The 27199-nt window shown below is 39.5% G+C and overlaps 1 protein-coding gene across 10 annotated transcripts in view; it reads left to right on the forward strand.

Moving 5' to 3' along the window:
* The window catches only part of ank3b (ankyrin 3b), a 633883-nt gene that overhangs the window by 390493 nt on the left and 216191 nt on the right, over positions 1-27199 (forward strand). The gene's annotated exons all lie outside the window — the stretch shown is intronic.

Here is a 27199-nt window from a genome sequence, read left to right on the forward strand (position 1 = left end):
AAATTGAGAGTGCAAAATATAAACATCAAAGTTAAAGGTCACAGCAAAACGTAGTTCAGAAACAAAGAAAATTGCAAGACTGGCCAGGAAATTTCCAGCATGACTTGTGTCTCAACTCAGTGATGATATCAGAGATCAGTCACTCCCATTTTTAGTGACACTATGGCAACAGTAAAAGGCACCTGTGAAAAAACAAAATAGCATCAAAATAAGATGCAAAAATATATTTTAAATGATAAAAAAAATTATTATTATTATTATTATTATTATTATTATTATTATTATCCATCCATCCATTATCCAACCCGCTATATCCTAACTACAGGGTCAAGGGGGTCTGTTGGAGTCAATCCCACCCAACACAGGGCACAAGGCAGGAAACAAACCCCGGGCAGGGTGCCAGTCCACCACAGTTTATTATGTTATTATTATTATTATTATTATTATTATTATTATTATTATCTATATATATAATTCACTAAGGCAAGACAACCATGGAAAGCACGCCGGAAGGGGCGTGGATTCACTAAGCCGCCGACAAGTGAGACAGCTATGGTGCATGCAGGAAGGAGCCATGCCCACCAACTCCAAGCCATTGGATACGAAAAAAACTCGCAGGGCCATGACCACGAACTCGGACGCAACGACACAGAAAAAATGGCGCCATTTATATTCGTCTGTCGTAGAGGCCACATGCAGTGCAGGTCAGGTTAATGTCATGTGCATGTCATGCACCTCCGATCTACGTTGACTGTTCATAGAGGCATGTTTCTCGCGGAGGTGAATCACCATATGCAGCGTGTGAAACAGTTTGCGAGGGGTATCCCATGGGATCCTTAAAACAATCCTTTACAACTGAGGTTAAAGCACAATGAAGAAAGCAGTCTTTAAAAACCGAGTTTTCGGTTACGACGCACGACCACATGCACCATAGCAAACTGTTTTACACGCTACATACAGCTACTCGCATTCGCGACAAACATGCGTCTTCTTAGATGCTCCTGCAGGAACACGGAAGACGTTTTCCTGCCCACCAACACTCCTTTTTTACCGGCCGGTGTCTACCCTCACTCTCTAGGCATTCACACTGCTTGTCCATTTGCCTGCACGCAAACACTCACCGACCACCCAGTTAGTCCCTTTCGTCTGTGGTAAGAGTCCACGTGCACGTCCGAGCCTTCCAGCATTTGTTATGCCGCGGGTTCACTATTGTGTTGTATTTTGCTCTCTCCAGAGTTCCATCTTTTCATTCACTTACTGTTGTATTCTCACACCAACTTGTTTTAGACATCTGTGTCTTTCCAGAAGTGTTTAGCATTCAATAAATAATTATGCATGAGATTGACAGTGTGTTTACCCAGCGCAGAGAGGCGTGGGTAAGCCGTTCAACCCCATTCGGGCTGCAAGCCGTGGAATTCCCACTAAGTGTGACTCATACACTCCCACTCATTACGTCCCTACCCTTTGTGCACACCCCCCTCCTACCGGGGTCGGGTATCTTGGTGGATTATATATAGAAAAGCAGCCAAAACCGAGGGGTATCCAATGGGGTCCTTAAAACATTCCTTTACAACTGAGGTTAAAACACAATGAAGTAAGCAGTCTTTAAAAACCGAGTTTTCGGTTACGACGCACGAACGCATGCACCATAGCAAACTGTTTTACATGCTACATACAGCAATTCGCATCCGCGACAAACATGCGTCTTCTTAGATGCTCCTGCACTTTGTTCACAACCCCCTCCCACCTCGCTACTACTGTGATCGGGTGTCTTGGTGGATTATATATAGAAAGGCAGCCAAAACCGCACAGCGCAATGAAAAGTCTAGAGTTCCATCTTTTCATTCACTTTCTGTTGTATCCTCAAACCTTCCCTTTTTAGACAACTGTGTCTTTCCAGAAGTGTTCAACCATCAATAAATAATTATGCAGCGTTTGTTATGCCGTGGGTTCACTATTGTGTTGCATTTTGCTCTCTCCAGAGTTCCATCTTTTCATTTGCTTACTGTTGTATTCTTACACCAACTCGTTTTAGACAACCGTGTCTTTCCAGAAGTGTTTAGCATTCAATAAATAATTATGCATGACATTGACCGTGTGTCTACCCAGTGCAGAGAGGCGTGGGTAAGCCGTTGAACCCCATTCGGGCTGTAAACCGTGGAATTCCCACTAAGTGCGACTCATACGCTCTCACTGGTTGCGTCCGAACCCTTTGTACACACCCCCCTTCCACCTCGCTACTACCGTGGTCGGGTGTCTTGGTGGATTATATTTAGAAAAGCAGCCAAAACCGCACAGAGCAATGAAAAGTCTACATCAGTCACAGGTACATCTGGACTGTGTAAATACGACGACTCAAGTGACGAGTTGGAGGTGGGTACATGAGCGGGCAGTGCATACTGAACGAGAAATCAGCAGACTAGCATGACGGACGGAGCTGAATGGACGTCCTTCTCCTCTCCTCCCATTCCACACTCCGCGCCGTGCACCCCCATCCCTCCGTCTGGCAGGAGAAGCGCGAGGACGGTCCACCGGTTTTCAGTCACGGACGATTGTGTGTTGGTTCGTTCCGTGCATTGTTACAATGTTGCTTTTCTTGCTGATTTATTACATTACCGATTTTTCAAATGTTAATTTTCTCAATGTTTATTAAAAATCATTAAAAAACCGGCCTGATTATGCGTATGGTACGCTGCGGGTTGGCTAGTTTATTATTATTATTGCTTTCAAAAAGCTTCAAAACCAATAATAACAATGGTACGGATTCAGAAAAAAGTGAACTTAAGATAGCAAGAAGCATCATAATGAACTTATTCATAACACAAGCTCAGTATTTTTTAAATTTATAAAAATGCTTCATGTTAGAAAACTGTTTCAGGTATTAAATTAATATAATACAATGATTGTGAAGAAATTACCTCAACTTGAAAAGCACAAAATGTACAGTTAGAGCCCAGTGCCTTAGTTACCTATTAGGATATATGTGTACCCTGACTGGGAGAAGGTTTCATCCATCCATCCATCCATCCATCCATCCTCTTCCGCATATCCGAGGTCAGGTCACGGGGGCAGCAGCTTCAGCAGGAATGCCCAGAATTCCCTCTCCCCGGCCACTTCTTCTAGCTCTTCCAGGGGAATCCCGAGGCGTTCCCAGGCCAGCCGGGAGACATAGTCCCTCCAGCGTGTCCTGGGTCTTCCACAGGGTCTCCTCCCGGTTGGATATGTTCGGAACACCTTTCTAGGGAGGCGTCCAGGAGACATCCTGATCAGATGCCCGAGCCACCTCATCTGACTCCTCTTGATGCAGAGGAGCAGCGGCTCTACTCTGAGCCCCTCCCGGATGACTAAGCTTCTTTAAGGGAAAGCCCAGACACCCTGCGAAGGAAACTCATTTCAGCCGCTTGTATTCACGATTTCGTTCTTTCGGTCACTACCCATTAGCTCATGACCATAGCTGAGGGTAGGAACATAGATCGACTGGTAAATTGAGAGCTTTGCCTTACAGCTCAGCTCCTTTTTCACCACGACAGACCGATGCAGAGCCCTCATCACTGTGGAAGCCGCACCGATCCGCCTGTCGATCTCAAGCTCCATTCTTCCCTCACTCGTGAACAGGACCCCAAGATACTTGAACTCCTTCATTTGGGGCAGGATCTCGCTCCCAACCCTGAGAGGGCACTCCACCCTTTTCCGGCTGAGGACCATGGTCTCGGATTTGGAGATGCTGATTCCCATCCCAGCCGCTTCACACTCAGCTGTGAACTGATTCAGAGAGAGTTGAAGATCACGGCCTAATGAAGCAAACAGGACTACATTATCTGTAAAAAGCAGTGACCCAATCCTGAGTCCACCAAACCGAACCCCCTCAACACCCTGGCTGCGCTTAGAAATTCTGTCCATAACAGTTATGAACAGAATCAGTGACAAAGGGCAGCCAACTCTCACTGGAAACGGGTTCGACTTACTGCTGGCGATGCGGACCAAGCTCTGACACCTGTTGTACAAGGACCGAACAGCCCTTATCAGGGGGTTCGGTACCCCATACTCCCGGAGCACCACCACCAGGATTCCCCGAGGGATAGTGTCAAACACCTTTTCCAAGTCCACAAAACACATGTAGACTGGTTGGGCAAACTCCCATGCACCCTCCAGGACCCTGCTAAGGGTGTAGAGCTGGTCCACTGTTCTGCGACCAGGACGAAAACCACACTGTTCCTCCTGAATCCGAGGTTCGACTATCCAATGGACCCTCCTCTCCAGAACCCCCGATTTAGACTTTTCCAGGGAGGCTGAGGAGTGTGATCCCTCTGTAGTTGGAACATACCCTCTGGTCCCCCTTCTTAAAGAGGGGGACCACCACCCCGGTCTGCCAATCCAGAGGCACTGTCCCCGATGTCCATGCGATGTTGCAGAGGCGTGTCAACCAAGACAGTCCTACAACATCCACAGCCTTGAGGAACACTGGGCATATCTCATCCACCTCCGGGGCCCTGCCACCAAAGAGTTTTTTAACCACCTCGGTGACCTCAGTCCCAGAGATGGGGGAGCCCACCTCCGAGTCCCCAGGCTCTGCTTCCTCACTGGTAGGCATGTTAGTGGGATTGAGGAGGTCTTCGAAGTACTCCCCCCACCAACTCACAACGTCTCGAGTTGAGGTCAGCAGCGCACCATCCCCACCATATACAGTGTTGACACTGCACTGCTTCCCCCTCCTGAGACGCCGGATGGTGGACCAGAAGCCATCCGAAAGTCGTTCTCCATGGCCTCCCCAAACTCCTCCCATGCCCGAGTTTTTGCCTCAGCAACCACCAAAGCTGCATTCCGCTTGGCCTGCCGGTACTTATTAGCTGCCTCCAGAGTCCCACAGGACAAAAGGTCCTATAGGACTCCTTCTTCAGCTTGACAGCATCCCTCACCGCTGGTGTCCACCAACGGGTTCGGGGATTGCCACCACGACAGGCACCGACCACCTTACGGCCACAGCTCCGGTCAGCCGCCTCAACAATAGAGGCACGGAACATGGCCCATTCGGACTCAATGTCCCCCACCTCCCTCGGGATGTGGTCGAAGTTCTGCCGGAGGTGGGAGTTGAAGCTACTTTAGACAGGGGACTCTGCCAGATGTTCCCAGCAGACCCTCACAACACGTTTGGGCCTACCAGGCCTGACCAGCATCCTCCCCCACCATTGAAGCCAACTCACCACCAGGTGGTGATCAGTTGACAGCTCCACCCCTCTCTTCACACGAGTGTCCAAGACATGTGGCCGCAAGTCCGACAACACGACCACAAAGTCAATCATCGTACTGAGGCCAATGGTGTCCTGGTGCCAAGTGCACATATGAACACCCTTATGCTTGAACATGGTGTTCGTTATGGACAATCCGTGACGATCACAGAAGTCCAATAACAAAACACCGCTCGGGTTCAGATCGGGGGAGCAATTCCTCCCAATCACGCCCTTCCAGGTTTCACTGTTATTGCCGACATGAACATTGAAGTCTCTCAGCAGTACAAGGGAGTCCCCAGAAGGTATGCCCTCTAGCATACCCTCTAGGGATTCCAAAAAGGGTGGGTACTCCAAACTGCTGTTCAGTGCATATGCACAAACAACAGTTAGAACCCGTCCCCCCACCCGAAGGTGGAGGGAGCCCACCCTCTCGTCCACCGGGGTAAACTCCAATGAACAGGCTCCAAGTCAGGGGGCAATAAGTATGCCCACATCCACTTGGTGCCTCTCACCAGGGGCAACTCCAGAGTGGTAGAGAGTCCAGCCCCTCTCAAGGAGATTGGTTCCAGAGTCCAAGCTGTGCGTTGAGGTGTGCCTGACTATATCTAGCCGGAACCTCTCGACCTCGTACACTTGCTCAGGCTCCTTCCCCTTCAGAGAGGTGACATTCCACGTCCCAAGAGCCAGCTTCTGTAGCCGAGGATCGGACCACCAAGGTCCCCGCCTTCAGTCACCACCCAACTCACACTGCACCCGACCTCCTTGGCCCCTCCTACAGGTGGTGAGCCCATGGGAAGGAGGACCCATGTTGCCTCTTCGGGCTGTGCACAGCCGAGCCCCATGGGTGCAGGCCCGGCCACCAGGCGATCGCCATCGAGCCCTAACTCCAGGCCAAGGTTTTTGTTCTTCATAGGAGGTTTGGTTGAATTGCTCTTTGTGTCATCCCTCACCTAGGACCAGTTTGCCTTGGGTGACCCTACCAGGGGCATAAAGCTCCGGACAATAGAGCTCCTAGGATCATTGCGACACGCAAACCCCTCCACCACGATAAGGTGGCAGTTCGAGGAGGAGGGGAGAAGGTTCACAACTTAGAATTTCATTAGTGTTAGTTATTGCTATATGGAGGAAAGTTAAAATCTTATTGGCAAGTGGAGAAAAGTGGCTGACCACAGGTGCAGCAAAGTACTGTAATTTGGAGCAAGGTATTTTTGTATGTTACTACACCAAGTTACAAATTAAAGCCATACAGATTATTGACAAAATAAATGACACACCTAATGAAATGATCTTAATAGTACAGTATGTTAGGTTCTCAGGAGCCACAATCGCAGCTTAACAGGACCTTGGCATAGTACCCTAAACTATTAAACTATGCTGAACTAGCGCAACACCATTTATCCATGAAAAAATTACATTCATTAATGTGTTAGTGTAACTCTTTTAATGTGTCTATTATTATAAAGAGGTTTGAGCTACTTTTGTTTATGAAAATGTGTTATATGAACATTTTTATTGTTTCAAGACAGTGATGGGAAGCTTTGTCTGAGGTATTGATCCAGAATCGCCTATAATTACTATTATATTTTGCAGATAGTCAAGTCCATTCCATGTTATTTTTGTGCACTTTGTTGTTAATTTATTTATTTTTCACATTGAATTGTTTAGGTGATGATCTTAAATTGTTCCTGGGATTTATGACGGGCACTATGTAATGTGGGTATGGGGTGCAACTGAAAGTTTGAATTATTCACATGGTCAGTATGTGTGACTTATAGAAGAGTTGTGGTAATCACCATTACTCCCACTATAAAAGCAGGCTTGAACAATAGTATGAATGCAACAATTTCATTATCAAAATTTAATTTAGTTGGAATATCATTACCCAAAATTGTTTGTGTGTATTGCTATGTGCATATCACTCTTAGGGAATCATTGGAGCAAAACTTGGCTGAACACCTCAGCCGTGCCCATTGTAAAAAGGAAGCAGTTTGTTCTGTAGTCTTTATTTTGTCATGACACATGTTAGTATGTTTCTTCTTTGTTTGATAAAATAAGGTGAAGAATGACTCATCATGTAACATTTTATGCTCTTTCAAAGAGCACTGCTTGCGTTATCTGCACAAGTGCATTTTATAAATATTATGGTGTTTCAGAATAGCATCTTGATAAAATTGCTTGGGATGATCCCCAAAGATTGTTTTTGTTGAATATTCATGCCTCTGCTTTGTACTAGCATTTGGTGTCTTTTTTTTCTTTGCTTAATTTTTGCATTTTGAATTGATATATAATGTTCAAGATATGTGTTTTTGTCTATTGTTTTTCCCAGCTGCTAATGTCTTACTCTCCAACTATCATAGTGCTGTCACTTTAAGCACTGTCTCTTGTGAAATGTTATCAAGTTGTGTGGTTTTTATCCCTTTAGCTCCTGCAAAGTATGCCCCAATAATCAGCTATCTCCTAAAGTAACTTTGACCTTTCCTTCAAGCTATTGTAGACAACTTATGAAACTGGATTTCTTTACATTTAATAAATGATCTTAAGTATGGTTAAATATTGTTTAACTATCTCAGTCGTAACAATAAGTAGACTTGTTCATATTTTCTTATTTGGATTATTTACATATACATGTAGATTTTAGGCCTTAGCAACATCTGCCTGTTTCTTCTTTACATTAAGCCCTCTTACCCTCCTTTTTATAATGTGCAGTAGGACACTGGCATCCTGCTGTCCAAAACAGATGAAAAGCTGTGGAGGTCAAGATTTAGGGGGTCCCTGGGTGAGACTCTTATGCTGTCACCATGTAGTTTTAGGGGTTGTCCCTGACCTCAGAACTGATTCTGTTTAGGCCTGTTCTGCGCCTGAAAATAAAACTGTGTGGCTAGAGTGGGAAGGATAGTTGATAGGGATAAGAAACTAGAGAAAGAAAAAATGTAGATAGAAGAAGGGAGACTGGAGGTGGGAATATGGGAACCATATAGCTATACATTCCATATTGGAAGATTTGGTGGACTAACAAGTTGATAAATTCATTTTTCTCCACATCAAACAGCATTCAATATTCACAATGGAAAAGCAAATACAGGATTTTATCATTTTTATTCTTTTTTATAAATAAAAAACTGAAATATTATAATGACACAAGTATTCAGATGTTTTATTTAGTACTTAATCAAAGCACTTTTGGAAGCAATTTTAGCCTGGAGTCTTCTTGGATATAAAAGGACAAGCTTCATACATCAGGAGTTTAGTAATTTTATGCCATTCTTCTCTGCAAGTCCTTTTGAGCTCTGTCAGGCTGAATGGAGTCAGCTATTTTGAAATCTCTTAAGACATTGGGTTCAAGTCCAGGCTGTAGCTGGGTAACTCAAGGACATTTCCATTGTTGTCCCTAGGCCGCTCCCTTTGCTACCTTTGCTTTGTGCTTAGGGTCACTGTCCTGTTGGAAGGTGAGCATTTCAGCCCAGTCCCTTACAGCATGATGCTGCCACCAGCATGGTTATCCCTTGGAATGGTATTGCACACGAGATGAGTGGTGCATGGTTTCCTCGAGACTTGACACAAATCTTGGTTTTATAAGTCAAGAATATCTTGGTTCTCATAGTTTCAGAATTGTTTAGGAGCCTTTTTTCGAATGTCAAGCAGGTTTCCATGCATCTATTAATAAGGAGAGGTTTTGTCTTGCCACTCTGCTTAAAAGCCCAGATTGGGTTGCGTGTTGCAGTACTGGTTGTCTTTCTGAATGTTTCTCCCATCTCCACACAGGTTCTTTGGAGCTCAGCCATATTGACCATTGGGTTCTTGGTTACTTCTCTTACCATGGCCCTTCTCCCACTATTGCACAGTTTGACCAGGTGGCCAGGTCTAGGAAGAATCGTGATTGTTTCAGGCTTTTCAATTTAAGAATTATGAATGTCATTGTGCTCTTGGGAACTTTCAATACTGCAGGTATTTTTCTGTTTCCTTCCACAGATCTTTGCTTTGACATAATCCTGTCTCTAAGCTCTGTAGGTAATTACATCAATCTCATGGCTTGGTTTTTGCTCTGATATACATTATCAGCTGTGGGACCTTCTAGAGACAGGTGTGTGCCTTTGCTTATTATCTTCAATCAATAAAACTGACCACAGGTGGGCTCCAAATAAGGTTTAGAAACAGCTCAGCTACAATCAATAGAGTAGGGTGTGCCTGAGCTAACTATCAAGTATCACAGCAAAGGGTCTGAATACTTGTGTCGATGTGATATTTCAGTTTTTATTAATGATATAGTTGCAAAAACGTTTAAAATTTGTCATTCTGGGTAATTCTGGGCAAAAATTGTTTAAATGATTTTAGCATATGGTTGCAACATAAAATTTGAAAAAATCGAAGAGGTCAAAATACTTTCTGAATTCACTGTTAAATAAATACGGACTCAATCCTTTATTTTAAAAAGAAAATATCATTAAATCAAACAGTGTAAAACATTACCATTTTATTTATAAAAGATGTTTTTCAAAGGTAGAAAGGTTCCATACTAAACTTCAGTCCAAGCAGTGTGCTGAAATCACTGTTATTTTTAACACTCTAAAATAGTCTGTTTATTACTTTTAATTGATTTTAAACATAAAGCCTACAAAGGGCACATTTTGTTATACACTTTTTACACATTTGGACCTCTGAGATTGGTAGAAGAACATTTTCTGTTGCATTTACTTTAGGATAATGCAAAGGCAACAATTAACCATTTTTTCCTCATTTCTTTCCAATGTCCTGTTAACCAGACAGATGCTTCAAAAGAATACCAATTGGCCTGTTATATATTTCAACTTTATTTTAATTTATATTGATTTCTTCAATCTTTTTTCTTTTTTTGTATTGAATTTATTTAAAATCAAAAAACATTCCATCCAAGCAAGTCAAGTTTTGCAAAACTAGGTTCCAATTAAAATCAACCCCCACCCATAAGAAAGAGAGCTAAGCCAACAGAGTAAAACTTTAATATTAGGAAAAATAAGTAAATAAAAAAAAAAGAATAAAAATGGAAGAGAGTCCACTTCCTCGATTTAAATGCTTATTCAAAAATGTTGTTGATTAGGTCCTTCCAGGTTTTGAAAAAGTTTTGTACAGATCCTCTAAGTGAGAATTAGATTTTTTCCAATTTCAAGTAGTATATAACATCAGTTACCCACTGTCTTAAAAGAGGCGAGTTAGGTTTTTTCCAGCTGTGCAAGATAAGTCTACGTGCCAATAGTGAAGTACAGTGGAACCTCGGTTTGCGAGCATAATTCGTTCCGGAAACGTGCTCGCAATCCAAAGCACTCATATATCAAAGTGAATTTCCCCATAAGAAATAATGGAAACTCAGATGATTCGTTCCACAACCCAAAACTATTCATATAAAAATTATTAATACAAAATATAAAGTAAAAATACATAATACAAATTAACCTGCACTTTACCTTTATAAAGAATCATGGCTGGTGTGAGTTTATAAACTCATGTGGGATTCCACCCAACGGGACAACACGCGTAAGAGTGTCCCAAAGCAATCGCAGTCTCCCAGCGCTGTAGCAGTTCGCCGTATAAGCGCATCCAAAAAGATCGCAGACATGCTATAAGCGTCTGCCGTCAATGGGTGATACAAGGAACATTATAAAGATCCCGCTACAATAAATAACAGCACTGTTGCTGTTTCAAGCTGAATAAAGCTGGTGTTGTTAAAGTACTGAGACTCAGCTTCGTGTTTTGGGGCACAAAATGGGGACTCGCACTTCACAGCACACACGTGCGCGCACACACACACACACACACACAGTCACAATGCTGTAGTAAACAGTATACGCTCGTATGGATGTTGACTATATGAGTGAGGCACACAGACTCAGATGGAGAATATTAGACGATTGCCCTCAAGAGAAGAGAAAGAGTGAGAGACGCGAGCGAGGTAAGGAGAGAGAGACGTGGGCGAGCAAGAGAGATAAGGAGAGAGACCCGCTGCGCGCGAGAGATAAGGAGAGAGAGAACAACCATCAGCTCAGCTGTGATCACCTGACGCTCAGCAGACAAAGTGTATCTAAACTACTCGTATTGCAAGACATTGCTCGTTTATCAAGTCAAAATTTATTAAAAAATTTTGCTTGTCTTGCAAAACACTCGTAAACCAAGTTACTTGTAAACTGAGGTTCCACTGTAAAGGCAATCCCAGTTTGTTTGTCCTTCTCCACTTTAAGCCCATCTGGAAAAACACCAAACCCAGCTATTAATGGTTTAGGAGGGATTGTGACTCCAAGGCTGTCTGAAAGGCATTTAAAGATTTTGGTCCAAAATGATGTTAATTTGGTGCACCCAAAACATGTGGCCTAGTGAGGCTGGAACTCGACTGGAACGTTCACAGGTTGGATCTTACCCTGGAAACATTTTGGACAATGTTAAACGAGACAAATGCACTTGATAGATCATTTTAAGTTGAATACTTTCCACTCCTTTTCTGAAATGTTGAGTGAGAGATCCTTTTCCCACTGTACTCTGATATCTTTGAAAGGGAGGGACTTTAAAATGTTTTTATATATTACAGAAATGCTCAAATGAGTCCTCAGGACTGATTAATATTTTTTCTGGGAACAGAGGTAGGTGGAAGATGAGGAAAATTGGGCAAGTTTTTTTAGTAAAGTTTCTAATTTGGAGGTAGTGAAAGAAATGTGTTGCTGGAAAGTTAAATTTGGAATAATTGTCCGTAGGATGCGAAGACGTTGTGTATGTACAGATCTCTAAGTGATTAATCCCGATTGTTTTCCAGAGATTAAAAACTGTGTATGTTTTAGAGGGTGGAAAAAGGTGGTTATCAAGCAGCGGTGCCACAGATAAAGGCTTCTCTATCTTGAAGTCCTTCTTACATTGGTTCCGTATTCTGAGTGAAGGAAGCACAATTGGGTTGTTAGTATATTGGCGATGACTTGTATTTGTTGAGGTATAAAGCAAGGAATATAATGAAGTACTGCAGGATTTTATTTCTATTGCGGAACAAGCCTATGTACGTTCATCTATTTGTGTCAATGTCGAAGTTTTTATTGCTTGTATATTTGCCGCCCAGTAGTAAAATTGAAAATTAGGTAGAGCCATGCCACCTTCTGCCTTAGGTCTTTGTAAGGTCGCCCTTTTGATATGTGGATGTTATGAATTCCAAATAAATGAGATTATGATTGAATCTAACTTCTTAAAAAATGATTTATTGATGTATATTGGAATGTTTTGAAATAGAAAAAGAAGCTTAGGAAGGATATTCATCTTGACAGTGTTAATTCTTCCAGCTAAAGTGAGTGAAGCGTAGACCAATTTATGCAGACAGCAAAATTGTGTTGACTTGATTTCTTGAAGACTGTGATTTCTTTTATATGATATTTCCCTCTGTTCACATCCCCTTTTCATTATGTGTTTGTAAAATTCAGTCAATTCTTGACTTGATGATACAGTATAATAAATATGATCTTTTTATACTCTATTAGTGATGCTCCAATCGATTGACCATCTATCTAAATTATATGATTTTCACCACAAAAGACTTGATTGGTGATCAGTAAATTGGCTAATCACAAAAATTATTTTTTTAGCCGATCCTTTTCTAAAGTGTATGGTAATTTAGTTTTAGTTCTCCTTAACAATAACTATTACAGTAGGACGTGTGTCATTGTTTTGTTTTGTTTTTTGCTGTGAACTTAGAGCAGTAATACAGACTTTACCAGAGAAAGAGAAGATTTAAATAAGAGCTTTTACATTAAATAAAGTGGAACAATAAACTGAGAAAAAGGAATAGTAGGAGTACTCATCAAAAAAAAGTTACTTTAATGAATTCAGACCTTTTTTATTTTAGATCATTAAAACAGTCTAGATGAGAACAGACATTCAACCCAATAAAGCCAATCCACTAAATTATTTTAAAAATACATCAAGTCTAATGTTAGAAGTCCCTAAAGTGTTATTGTCTGCTATACTACATGGTAGCTTATTCCATGTATCTATGGTTCTCAGTGTAAAGAAAAGCTTCCTAATGTTTATACAAAATGTATCCTTAACAAGTTTCCAACTGTGCTCCGTGTTCTTTCCGAACTCATGTTAAATTAACAGTCTTGTTGCACTGTACTAATTCCTTTTATAATTTTATAAACTTCAATCAACTCACAAATTAATCTCCTATTGCTTAAACTGAAAAGGCTCTGCTATTTTAATCTTTCGTCATTATTCATCTCCTGTAGTCCTGGAATCAGCCTAGTCACTCTTCTCTGGACTTTTATCAGCACTGCTATGTCCTTTTTGCAGCTTGGAGACCAAAACTGTATACAGGACTCCAAGTTATGATCAAGGCTTTATAATGCACTGGCAAGAACACATTTGAACTTGCACTTTACACATTGTGCTGTGTAATGTAAAATTATGTTTGCCTTCTTAAGGCTGCTAAACGCTATCTGGAAGTTGATAGTCTCGAATCCACTACAACTCCTAAGTCCTTCGCATGGGGTATATTTTGTCCTTTAATTAAAATGAACACTTCTTGTCTGAGTTTGAACATTGTGCAATAAAGGATTAAAAATTATTCAAAATTATAAGTGCATGTATATTTCCATTTAAACAATATTTTTAACTGCTAATGTTAATTCAGTGTGTGAAGAAAATGTTTTTTTTTTTGTTAGACAAATAGTGAAACTACCTTTTTTTTAATTAAGATTTGTTTGAGATAAGTACATCTTTCAAATAACTATTGATTAATAACAGATCAGCTGTTGGGTTATGATCTCATGATAGCTATCCAAATTATACTTTCATATACTGTATATTTAGAAAATACCAGTCTTTTACTTGTAATTAAAATTACTGTACATAGTTGTATCCATTATGTATGACTATACGCAGTCAGTAAAAGCATCACATAAACTTTTAATGTGTTGATAACTGCTTGCAATGTGAGGTTTCAGATGTTGTTTGAACAAGTTCTCAACATTTCATTTCTAAATTTGTCAAGTAGGTCCTGTTTTTATGTGTGTGTGAGTGTTTGTGTGTTTATAGAGTCTAGAATGGTTATTTTGTTTATTTTGTAACCAGCCCTCGATTATATACTGATCTGATTATTTTTGTGCATTAGAAAAAAATATATATAGTTAAAAAAGTAACCTCACAGAAGCTCCTGGGACGGCACCAGCTGAACAGGACACACTCTCTAGCAAATAGTATTTGGCAAATTATTGTACAGTCTGTTGAGCGGCAGATCCAAAAATAGAAAACTGATACTAGCTGGACACTTATCTTTTTTGCAGACATTCTTTCAAATACTCAACAACATTCATTTTATTAGGCACCGTGTTTATGTTTGGCACATGTCTCCATTTTATTCTGAACTAGCAGAATGGTTTCCCTAAACAACAACCTACCAACTGCAGCTTGTCAATTGACAACAGCACCGTCACACTCAGTGCTAAATATAGAGAGAATGTGGCTTCCCAGACATTGCTATTTACCACAGTTAAATCTGGAATGGCAGTAATGTTTGCTTGCTTCCTGTGCTAAGGACTCGATGTACAAATCTATTGACTGCCAATTGCATATTCTAATCACACATTCTGTGCCCAATAGGTTGCCCATTTGAGCAACTTAATTAATTAAATGTCTATAATGCTCATTTAGCTTTGCTCTTTTTATTCTCATTGTTTTGAAATTGCCTATAATCACTTACTTTAACTTCTAGGAATAGAAGTGTACTTAATATAATGCAATTATTTTTGGACTTCTAAACTTATTAAAATGTACTTTCCTATTAAATCTTTTATATTGATAATCCTCTCCATTAGGTCAGTCATTTTCTAACCCACTTAGCCTGAACAGGGTCACAGGGGTCCACTGGAATGTATCCCAGGTAGCATAGGGTGCAAGGTGGAAATAAACCCCAATATTCTCCTTGAGAGATTAAAATCGCTTGGTATTATTGGCACTCCGCATGCCTGGTTTAAATAATATCTCTCTAATCGTACACAGTTTGTACAATTAAAAAAATGTAGATCACAATTTTGCCCAGTTGATAGTGGTGTTCCTTCCCCAGGGCTCTGTCTTGGACCCCCTTCTGTTTATTATTTATCTTCTGCCCCTTTTCCTTAGGAAACCTAATGTTCATTTTCACTGTTTTGCTGATGACATCCAGCACTATCTGTCTTCTAAGCCTGATTCCACTCTTCCACCTTCTTCCCTCTCTGACTGTCTGCAGGAATCATAGCTCTCCGCTAATTTTCTTAAATTAAATAGTGATAAAACAGAGGTTTTTTTAATAGGAACTAAATCTGTTTTGGATAAATGTGATAATATTTAATTGACTATTGATAAATATATCATCTGTTCTTCCTTCCAGGTTAAGATCTTAAGTGCCATTCTCGATAGTACCTTAAAATTAGAGGCACATATTAATAATGTTAGTCAGTCTGCACATTTCCATCTACATATCAGCCATTTACATCCATCTATTAAAGCTACTAGCACTGCTATTCTTGTTCATGCTCTGGTTACATTTCATATTGATTATTGTAATTCTATCCTTTCTGATCTTCCCCACAAACTCCTTTAGAAACTCCAATTGGCTCAGAGTGCTGCAGCTCGTATTATTGCCAGAACCCCTTCCATAAAACACGTTATTCCTGCCTTTCAACAGCTTCACTGGCTCCCTATTAAATATCACATTGATTTTAAGATTCTGCCTATTACTTAAAAGACCCTTCATAATATGGCATCTCCTTATCTTTCCGATTTTCTTCACATCTCCATTACTTCTCATATCCTTAGATCTTCTTCCTCTATCAGTCTTTATTATACCTCCTGCTTGCTTGACTTCCATGGGGTTTAGAGCTTTTAGTAGAGCAGCCCCTTGCCTCTGGAACTCTCTCAAAAAAACATATTCATAATATTGACCCTCTTCCAGCCTTTAAATTTCACCTTAAAACACATCTTTTTAAGCTGTCTTATTCTATTTGATATAAATTTTAGTTGATAAATTTAAATTCAGTTTTATTATTGTATTTATTCTGGCTTTAATGTACAGTAATATTTTATTAATTTTATATTGTAACTGTTGTTATTAGTGTGTTCTGTCTGTAAGGTGTCCTTGTGTGCCTTGAAAGGCACCTATAAATAAAATAAATCTCTATTAAAAGAATTTTCCATCATATCTGCGTTATTCAGCCTTGACCACTCCCCTCCACACTGATCACTCAGTTCTGCTATTGTACTCGCCCTTCTACACAGTCGGTTATAATGGCAAGACAGAAAAGCAAATTATCTCTTCCAAGAACGTCAAATTTTAGATCGGATATAAAAAGAGCGGTAAGAGCTGATAAAGTACATCAAAAAAAAAAAACAACAAACAAAAAAATAGCTGCATATAATAAAAAGCATGAACAAAGAGACTCATCCAATAAACAAAAAAGAGAAAAATATCCCAAGCAAAATGCAAACAGAAATTCAAATAAGCAACATTTATAGAATGTAAGTTAGAGGATAAAGTAATTCATAATATTGTTTTTGACAAGGCATTAATAAAATTCCATCCATCCATTTTCTAACCCACTGAATCCAAATACAGGGTCACAGGGGTCTGCTGGAGCCAATCCCAGGGCACAAGGCAGGAACCAATCCTGGGCAGGGTGCCAACCCACCGCAGGACACACACAAACACACCCAGCACACGCCAGGGCCAATTTAGAATCGCCAATCCACCTAACCTGCATGTCTTTGGAATGTGGGAGGAAACCGGAGCGCCCGGAGGAAAACCACACAGACACGGGGAGAACATGCAAACTCCACACAGGGAGGACCCGGGAAGCGAACCCAGGTCTCCTAACTGCAAGGCAGCAGCGCTACCACTGCGCCACTGTGCCGCCCATTAATGAAATTAAATTTTTATTTACTTTTTATTATGTTTTATTACGTTTTGCTTTTTTACCTTTACTTTTTACTACGTTTTATTGTTCATTGGTATTTAAAGTAGACAATTGTGGTGAAATAGCTGATTTTCTATCTATAATAACTAAGGATCAAACCATCTTCTTACCATGCCCTACATACTCTTCTATATGCCATCTTTTTATATATACAGTGGGATGCAAAAGTTTGGGCAACCTTGTTAATAGTCATTATTTTCCTGTATTAATCGTTGGTTGTTACGATAAAAAATGTCAGTTAAATATATCATATAGGAGACACACACAGTAGTATTTGAGAAGTGAAATGAAGTTCATTGGATTTACAGAAAGTTTGCAATAATTGTTCAAACAAAATCAGGCAGGTGCATAAATTTGGGCACCACAAAAAAGAAATGAAATCAATATTTTAGTAGATCCGCCTTTTGTAGAAATTACAGCCTCTAAACGCTTCCTGTAGGTTCCAATGAGAGTCTGGATTGTGGTTGAAGGTATTTTGGACCATTCCTCTTTACAAAACATCTCTAGTTCATTCAGGTTTGATGGCTTCCGAGCATGGACAGCTCTCTTTAACTCACACCACAGATTTTCAATTATATTCAGGTCTGGGGACTGAGATGGCCATTCCAGAACGTTGTACTTGTTCCTCTGCATGAATGCCTTAGTGGATTTTGAGCAGTGTTTCGGGTCGTTGTCTTGTTGAAAGATCCAGCCCGGCGCAGCTTCAGCTTTGTCACTGATTCCTGGACATTGGTCTCCAGAATCTGCTGATACTGAGTGGAATCCATGCGTCCCTCAACTTTGACAAGATTCCCAGTCCCTGCACTGGCCACACAGCCCCACAGCATGATGGAACCACCACCATGTTTTACTGTAGGTAGCAGGTGTTTTTCTTGGAATGCTGTGTTCTTTTTCCTCCATGCATAACGCCCCTTGTTATGCCCAAATAACTCAATTTTAGTTTCATCAGTCCACAGCACCTTATTCCAAAATGAAGCTGGCTTGTCCAAATGTGCTTGAGCATACCTCAAGCGGCACTCTCGCATACAGCATCTCCTTGTGTAAAGTGCACCGAATGGTTGAACGATGCACAGTGACTCCATCTGCTGCAAGATGATGTTGTAGGTCTTTGGTGCTGGTCTGTGGGTTGACTCTGACTGTTCTCACCATTCGTCGCTTCTGTCTATCCGAAATCTTTCTTGGTCTGCCACTTCGAGCCTTAACTTGAACTGAGCCTGTGGTCTTCCATTTCCTCAATATGTTCCTAACTGTGGAAACAGACAGCTTAAATCTCTGGGACAGCTTTCTGTATCCTTCCCCTAAACCATGATGGTGAACAATCTTTGTCTTCAGGTCATTTGAAAGTTGTTTTGTGACCCCCATGTTGCTACTCTTCAGAGAAAATTAAAGGAGGAGGGAAACTTACAATTGACCCCCTTAAATACTCTTTCTCATTATAGGATTCACTTGTGTATGTAGGTCAGGGGTCGCTGAGCTTACCAAGCCAATTTGAGTTCCAATAATTAGTTCTAAAAGTTTTGCAATCAATAAAATGACAACGGTGCCCAAATTTATGCACCCACCTGATTTTGTTAGAACAATTATTGCGCACTTTCTGTAAATCCAATAAACTTCATTTCACTTCTCAAATATCACTGTGTGTGTCTCCTATATGATATATTTAACTGACATTTTTTATCGTAACACCCAACGATTTATACAGGAAAATAATGACTATTAACAAGGTTGCCCAAACTTTTGCATCCCATTGTAATCTGTTTCTCTAATGGAGAAAAACCCCGATGCCTTTCTGGGCGTCCAGTGCGAGTGAAGCAAGCAGGGGGTAGAGCTCTCTAGTTATTATTATTATTATTTAGTAAACTTTCCACTTCAATGCAAGAAAGGATCCTTTCAATGTTTGTCTCTTCCACGCACCTATCACTCCCACTATCACTGCTGTGCCTACAATGCTGTCTGCACTCATTGTGTTGCCTAAGTAGCAGAATTTTCTCAAAAACAGCTTAATTTCTAAAAACTATATTTGCACTTACTATGTCAGCATTTTTGTTCCCTTTCACACAGTTTCTACAAAGAAAAGTCTGTGCTTTGGATTGAGTTTCATCCATCACCTCTACCACACATGCCATATGGCCATGCACCTACATCATCCACGCCTGCCTCTTCACCTCCAATCATCATCTTGGTCATAACTGCATTTACCTTGAGACCTTTTGCTTCAAAACTAAATTTATTTTGCAGTAATTTGTTCGTTGTTTCTTTTTTTGAGATTATCAGCATACAAGACCTCCTATGGCAATCATTCATGCACTTCTCTTGTCACCACCTCATTCACTATCACAAAAACAATATGACTTGAAAAGATCTCTGGTGTAGCCCCAACTTCGCCACAAAATTTTCATTATTCCCATCTTGTGTCCCAACCGCCATTAAGTTTCCTCATACTTCACGAGTACATTGACAATAGTGCTTTAATTGACAACACTGACCTAACTTTTTCAGTGTCCACCTCACCACCTATTGTGGCAAATGCCTTCTTCAGAATTCAAAATGCATTATATGACTTCTTTGTCTTTTTCTAATGAGTTTCCTACATTTGCTTGACAATAAAGATTTCATCTGTTACCTTCCCTGGCATGAAACCAATCTGTATTTCATTAACTTATGATTTTGACTCTTTCTACATTCTCATTCACATGTATTACCTGCTCCAAAAGCTTCATTGATTAATATAACTCACACTCAAATGGACCACCCTTTCATTTGTATGCTAGAAGGAACACAATTCTGTTCCCTTCTTTAGGAATCCTCCCTTCACACAGAATCATATTGCATAGAATCATTAATCATTTAGCTGCAGTACTTCCTTCCACCTTTTATATGTCTAACACCACTCCGTTTTGGACTGCTGCTTTACATATCACATCTTTTGCAGTGCTATTGTGACTTCCTCTTTAGGACTCTTACAGCTTGGTTCTTCTGTTCTGCGTCCATTGCTATCCCTTCAGCATTTTCAAGCAGTTCACACCTACTACATTTCTTTTGCACTTCATTTCACGATTCAGAGCACATTTCTTTTTCCATTCCTTAGTCTGCTGCTAACTTACTATAATATATTAGCTTCTTGCTCTCTCCTAACTGCTTCTATATCATCTCGCTTTGCTTCTTTATTGATTACCCTATGACCTTCTACCTTTGAGTATAGCATTTCCTCTGTTTTCGTGTGCCTTTTCAACAAATATACTTCTCATTCTTTTAACTCTTCAACTTCTTAAACGTCATCCTTGGTACATATGTCCTCTTGTTTTTAATTATGCCTTTGACTAAAAGATCTCCGACAATCAAACAATGTTGTGATATGCATCCTTGACTGCAGAATCCCCTAAACCCTCAACATTTCTGGTATTAAAGCTATAGCTTCTATGGATCATTAGCACTGGTTCCAACATGCTTATTCAAGTCATTACCCATTACAATCATCTGCTTCAGAGGAACCCCAGATGTCATCCTTATTTCATTCTGTCAACCTGTGAGGCATTCAATTAACTTATATTTATCAGTTGTTTACCAACAATTCTCTTAACAACTGCAATCTGCATTCAGTCTTTTCTCCTCCACTACCTTGTCTGCAAAGTTTTCAGACACAAGTACAATACACTTGCATTGCCATCACTCAATCTTTCAAGTCACAATTCCTATAATCTCCATTAGACCTTCCAATTTCATTTCCTTTGCCAACAACCTAGCCAGCCCACAGTGAGTCAGGTCTAGGGACATCATAAATCAGGTCCCTCCATCTATGGCTTGGCTGGGTTCTCCAGCTTTTTATTTGACTTTACTTAAGTGCTCAAGGGGTACTATGGGTTTTTACCCTGCCCATGCTTTCTTACTCTCATGATTGTATCTCATCATCAAGGTGGGTGTTAGAACAGAAATCTTTATGACTGGATTCCATTCCAGTTGACACCCTCCTGTAGACACCTTTTGTGACACGCAAGTAACTCCAGGTCACTTCATATTATATTATAATAGACAGTTTTGTAAAAATAATAGTCGTGTGTGCTATTATGATGGATGCTTTTTGTTAATCGTTTCTGCATATTGTTTGGATTAAGTATAAGTTTTTTTACCTCAAGAATCCATTTTTGACATTAGTGTTTTGACAGACAGTTTTTTTCAAAAGTTTACATTTTTTATGCTCTGTGACACCATTATGATTGTACTTGGGCATCACAATCTTAGGGCTGTAACATGCTGATTGCTGTAGCGATATTTCCCATGGTAAACCTAGAGTGCGTGGCAGCACAATGTCATAAGCATAGCTATATATAGCCTGACAAGTGCATTCCCAGATCATCCAAGATCTGAATATAGAAAGCTTTTTGTGTGTTATTCTTTTGCTGTATTTCTAGTATACAAATGCCTAGTTTTGTTCATAGGTTCTTAATTTACAGTTCAACATTTAAGGTTTGTTAAAAGATCATTCTGACTTGAGCTTGGCATGTTTTTTCTGACCACATCTCTTTTCCCGGTCCTTTCTCATTAAATAGATCCTTTGTCTCTTTGCAGACAGAACATATACATCACAAACAAACAATTTAATGTTAAAACACTTCTAATTCGTCAGAGATAAGAGTTTACACTGCATTTCTAAATCCCTTCATGCAAGTAGCCTTCTTAATTGAAAAGTGCATTTTACTGGGCAAGTCATGTTGCAGGCTATGTAATGCACAGTGTAAACAATACAGATTTGTACAGTATTTAAGTGAGAAGGTAATTTTCAGGTATTCATTTGTGAAACTGGACATGTTAAAGTCTACACAAATATTCAAGATGTAACCTTCACTTCAGTAACATTTACTTAATTACAGATTATCAGCCTTTAAAATTAATTTTCAGCAGTCATTCGAAAATAAGTCTGGAGTACCACTGTTATAACCCATGTACCATACTGCATATCATTGCAAGGTCGTAAGTAGTCTTTCTTATAGTAGGTTGTAAGAGGCCAGTTGTCTTCTTTATCAGTCATTTCAGATAATACCAGAAAAGTTCATGAAATGTTTTATTAAATTTTCGAGATACTTAGACATTGCTTTCAATTCTCAAAAGGTTCTTAAGTCACTTGAAATATAACTTTCTCATGAACTACAAGTAAAAACTGCTTTTTTTTTTTTGTTCTTTATTTCTCCTTATACAATTTCTTGCATTAGGAATTTGTTAGTTTTCACATACCCCTTGGGGTCAGAGTGCAGGCTCAGCCATTGTACAGCACCTCTGGAGCAATTGCAGGTTAAGGGTCTTGCTTAAGGCCCCAGCAGAGTAGGATCTCATTTTGGCAGTGACAGGGATTCGAACCAGCAAACTTCTGGATACCAACGCAGATACTTAGCCTCAGAGCCACCACTCTGGCCCCTAAATTGATGCTTTGATTTTTAAATAAAAAATATGTATTTAAGTTTCATTTTCCTGTTAATGAATAACACAAATTCTTATGTGTTTTTAGCATTTTCTTGAGAAACTGTTTATATTAGCTCTAAGTCAGGTTAAATGTGAAAGAAAAGCAATACAGTAATCCCTCCTCGATCGCGGGGGTTGCGTTCCAGAACCCCCCGCGATAGGTGAAAATCCACGAAGTAGAAACCATACGTTTGTATGGTTATTTATATATATTTTAAGCCCTTAGAAACTCTCCCACACTGTTTATAAATATTCTCCACACAGTTATTGAGTAAACCCTCGTTTATTGCGGTTAATCCGCTCCAGACAGATAAATGGATTTCCACGAAGTAGGATTCTTTATTTATAAATCTAATATTTTCGCAGTTAGAGCATTGAAAACATGTTTACAACTTTCTAAATACGTTTTATAACATTACTAGCAGAATACCCGCGCTTCGCAGCGGAGAAGTAGTGTGTTAAAGAAGTTATGAAAAAGAAAAGCAAACATTTTAAAAATAACGTAAGATGATTGTTAAAGTAATTGTTTTGTCATTGATATGAGTGTTGTTGTCATATCTATCTATATATATATATATATATATATATATATATATATATATATATAGCAAAATACCTCGATTGGCAGCGGAGAAGTAAAAAGAAAAGGAAACATTTTAATAATAGCGTAACATGATTGACAATGTAATTGTTTTGTAATTGTCATGAGTGTTGCTGGCATATATATATATATATATATATATATATATATATATATATACACACATACATATATATACATATACATATATACACATACTGTATATATACACACACACATATATACATACTGTATATACACATATACATATCTACATATATACTGTATATACACATATATATACAAATCTACATATATATATCTACATATATATATATTAGGGTGGGACTCGATTAAAAAATTAATCCAATTAATTAGAGGCTGTGTAAGAATTAATCTTGATTAATCGTATGTAATCGACACGTAAATTTGCCCCAAATCGCAAATGTTTTTTTTTTATTTAAAACGGTTTTAGTGGGCGACAGAATCAAATAATAGACATGGACATGAATATTGTAAACTGAAGCTGTTTTAATTTCTGAAAAAAGCTTTTAAACTGCATTTGAATTCAAAACAGAAACAAAAATATCATCCCTGGTTAAAATTGGGCAGACTTAAAAATAAAGTGGTAGTTTAAGTACTTTAAGTACATTTTCAGAATAGTATTGTCTTTAAATAATAATAACCAAAATTTCACCATAAAGTGCAGTTTTCTTCTTAAAAAATAAGTCAGAAACATAAAAGGTAATTTGACCAGCTTACTCTTTAAACTCTGAGTAACATTAGCCAAAATTATTTTGTACATTAGGCTAAAACAGTGTGATCATTGAACATTTTGTAATTAGATGTATTTAGAATTACTAACGGTCACGGAAGTCCAATGATCCCCAGTAAGAGCCACAAAGTCCGCTTTCTGTAATGCATCTAATTTTGCTTGCTTTTCAGTGTGCACAAAACCATGCTTTTATCAAGGCTTTCGGGTAGTCGAAATGATCAGTCGTAGGAACGCGCTTTATTCCGACTCTAACATTTTTGTAGCTGTGATGTGTGCATCAGTGTAATGGATGTACCAGGAAATCATGCATTGACAAAAGTTCCGTTTGCTTGGAATTGAAAGTGTGATTAAATCGTTATTTTTAGCGCGTTATGGAGTACATGCATCGAAGCTTCTCAGCTGTGCTTGTGCTAAGAAAGGGAAAATTTTAAAAATAACGTAACATGATTCTGCGTTAACCTAATATTCTTTCATACGTCCCAAACCAAGGAGATGCGAAGGTAAAATGAATCGGTAGCGCATACATAGTCAGTACATCCCTCTCGGGAATCGAACCTCGAATGTCGGCGTTAGAGGCTTAAGACTCTACAATTGCCACAGCGTGTGGCTTGTCTATGCTAAAGTATGTATTGTAGATCGGGTATATATATACATTTATATATATACCCTGTATCGCAGTGGAGAAGTAGAAGTTATGAAAAGAAAAGGGAACATTTTAAAAATAACGTAACATGATTGTCAATATACAGTAATTGTTTTGTGAGTGTTATTGAATGTTGCTGTCATCAAGGATTTGATTATCATTATTTCTTTCAATCAGGCTCGTATTTGTAGGATGTGTTCAAGTTACATTCCGTGTTTGTCAATCGTTGTAAAGATAAGAGGTTTCATTCATCGATTAGTTCCTTACTGCATCAATAAACAGCTCGTCTTCCTTTTATCTGTGATGTGACAAACTGCATGCACGGGTTTTTTTTACACTGTCTTCCTTTAGCAGGACATTCACTTTTTCCACCGTGTGCTTTGTTTCGCAGTAGCTGCACTTATGAATATGATTGTATGTATAAGACGCTTCATATTTTTTTGCTGCCTTCTCAATTGTGTAATTCGGTTTTTGTTCAGCACTCTTTGGAACTGTTGCTTTTTGTCTGTGCACTGCGTCAGTTCACGTGAGCCGCTTGGTGTTCTTGCATCGAAGGTTCCCAGCTGTACTGGTGCCATCTCGTGTAATGTCAGCTAAGACCCGGCACTTAAAAGTTTCTCTCGCAGTTTCAATGAGTTTGTGCCAAACACCACCCTGACCATCTCATCTTCCTCTGCATAAGCACAGTCCTTCACACGTGAATATTTACCGGCAGTGTTTGTATTGGATTGCCGCTGATGGACGGCCTTATATGGGCAGGCACTAAATTACAAACGCTAGTGGCAGCCTGTCTATGAACTTAATTTAATATAAACTTACGGTTCACGCCGTGCTTTGTTTCCGCAGTAGCTGTACTTATGATTGTATGCATCATTTGCTTCATAATGTTTTTCTGCCTTCTCAATTGTGAAATGGCGTTTTGTGCTCATCGCTGGAGTTCTTCCTTGTTCTTTACGTACTTACGTAGGAGGCGTGATGATGTCACACGAAACTCCGCCCCCCGCGGCCATCTCCAACTCAAGACTCCATTACATTATATGGGGAAAAATAGCTTCCAGTTATGACCCTTATGCGTAGAATTTCGAAATGAAACCTGCCCAACTTTTGTAAGTAAGCTGTAAGGAATAAGCCTGCCAAATTTCAGCCTTCTACCTACACGGGAAGTTGGAGAATTAGTGATGAGTCAGTGAGTGAGTGAGTCAGTGAGTGAGTGAGTGAGTGAGGGCTTTGCCTTTTATTAGTATAGATTAGAGCCCTCTAGACATGAAAAAACACCCTTTAGTCAAAAGTTTAAACTGTGCTCCATGACAAGACAGAGATGACATTTCTTTCTCACAATTAAAAGAATGCAAACATATATATTAAAAGAGTGAGTGTCAGGAGCAGAGAATGTCAGAGAGAGAGAGAGAGAAAAGTAAACAAGCAAAAATCAATAGTAAGTATGGGAAGCACCATGATAAAGCGGCCGCAATGAAGGGATCAATGTGAAGGTAGTCTTTCAGCATTTTTTACAGGCGCGTCCGTATCTTCTAAGCAAACAACCACTGAGCAAACAGCCCCTCTGCTCACACCCCCTCGTCAGGAGCAGAGAATGTCAGAGAGAGTGAGAGAGACAGAGAAAAGCAAACAATCAAAAATCAATATGGGCTGTTAGAGCTTTGAAGTGTGCGAAGCACCGTGCGGGAAGTATATCATAAATCATTGAGGAGTTTTATTTAATACGTAATACATGCTCTGATTGGGTAGCTTCTCAGCCATCTGCCAATAGCGTCCCTTATATGAAATCAACTGGGCAAACAAACTGAGGAAGCATGTACCATAAATTAAAAGACCCATTGTCCACAGAAATCCGCGAACCAGCGAAAAATCCGTGATATATATTTAGATATTCTTACATTTCAAGTCCGCGATGTAGTGAAGCCGAGAAAGTCAAAGCCCGATATAGTGAGGGATCACTGTATGTCTGAAATGACTTTAATAATTTTGTACAATCATACTGTGTTGTATAGAGCAATTGGTCTCGTTTGCACATTTATGCTTTTTACTTGTAAGTGAAATAAAAATCTTTCTGAAAATTCAAGAAAGTACAGTCTACAGCTACTTTGCAGCTGACAAATAAAATGGATAAATGAAAACCCATTTCCCATTTTCTTCTTCCTCTGATGGAGCAGTGATGCACTGGATGCTGTTTGATCCACTAACTCAGTTTTTGTTTGTGACTATGTTCATTCAACAGGCAATATTAGTTAGTGTATATCAAATTATATGAGCTACACTACACAACTGGCATCAATCCCAGCAGCCTGCTTTCCCGCCACTTCCTGTTTTACTGCTACAACCCCCACCCCCACCACATGTCTATATTTATATTCAATGTATTTTTTTAGAAGAAAGGTCTTAAATGAATCAAACTTTGTATTTCCAAACTCTGGATATTCTTTTAGCATTTTAATAGGCCTCCAGCGTATCAAAGCTTTTGCATCTTTCATTGAATAAATCTCACCCAAATCTATCAATTATTTAACCTGTCCTTCACATTGAAAATCTGACTTGTTTTCTTAATGTCCTTTT

This window comes from Polypterus senegalus, chromosome 1, assembly GCF_016835505.1.
Source record: "Polypterus senegalus isolate Bchr_013 chromosome 1, ASM1683550v1, whole genome shotgun sequence".
Lineage (NCBI taxonomy): Eukaryota > Metazoa > Chordata > Cladistia > Polypteriformes > Polypteridae > Polypterus > Polypterus senegalus.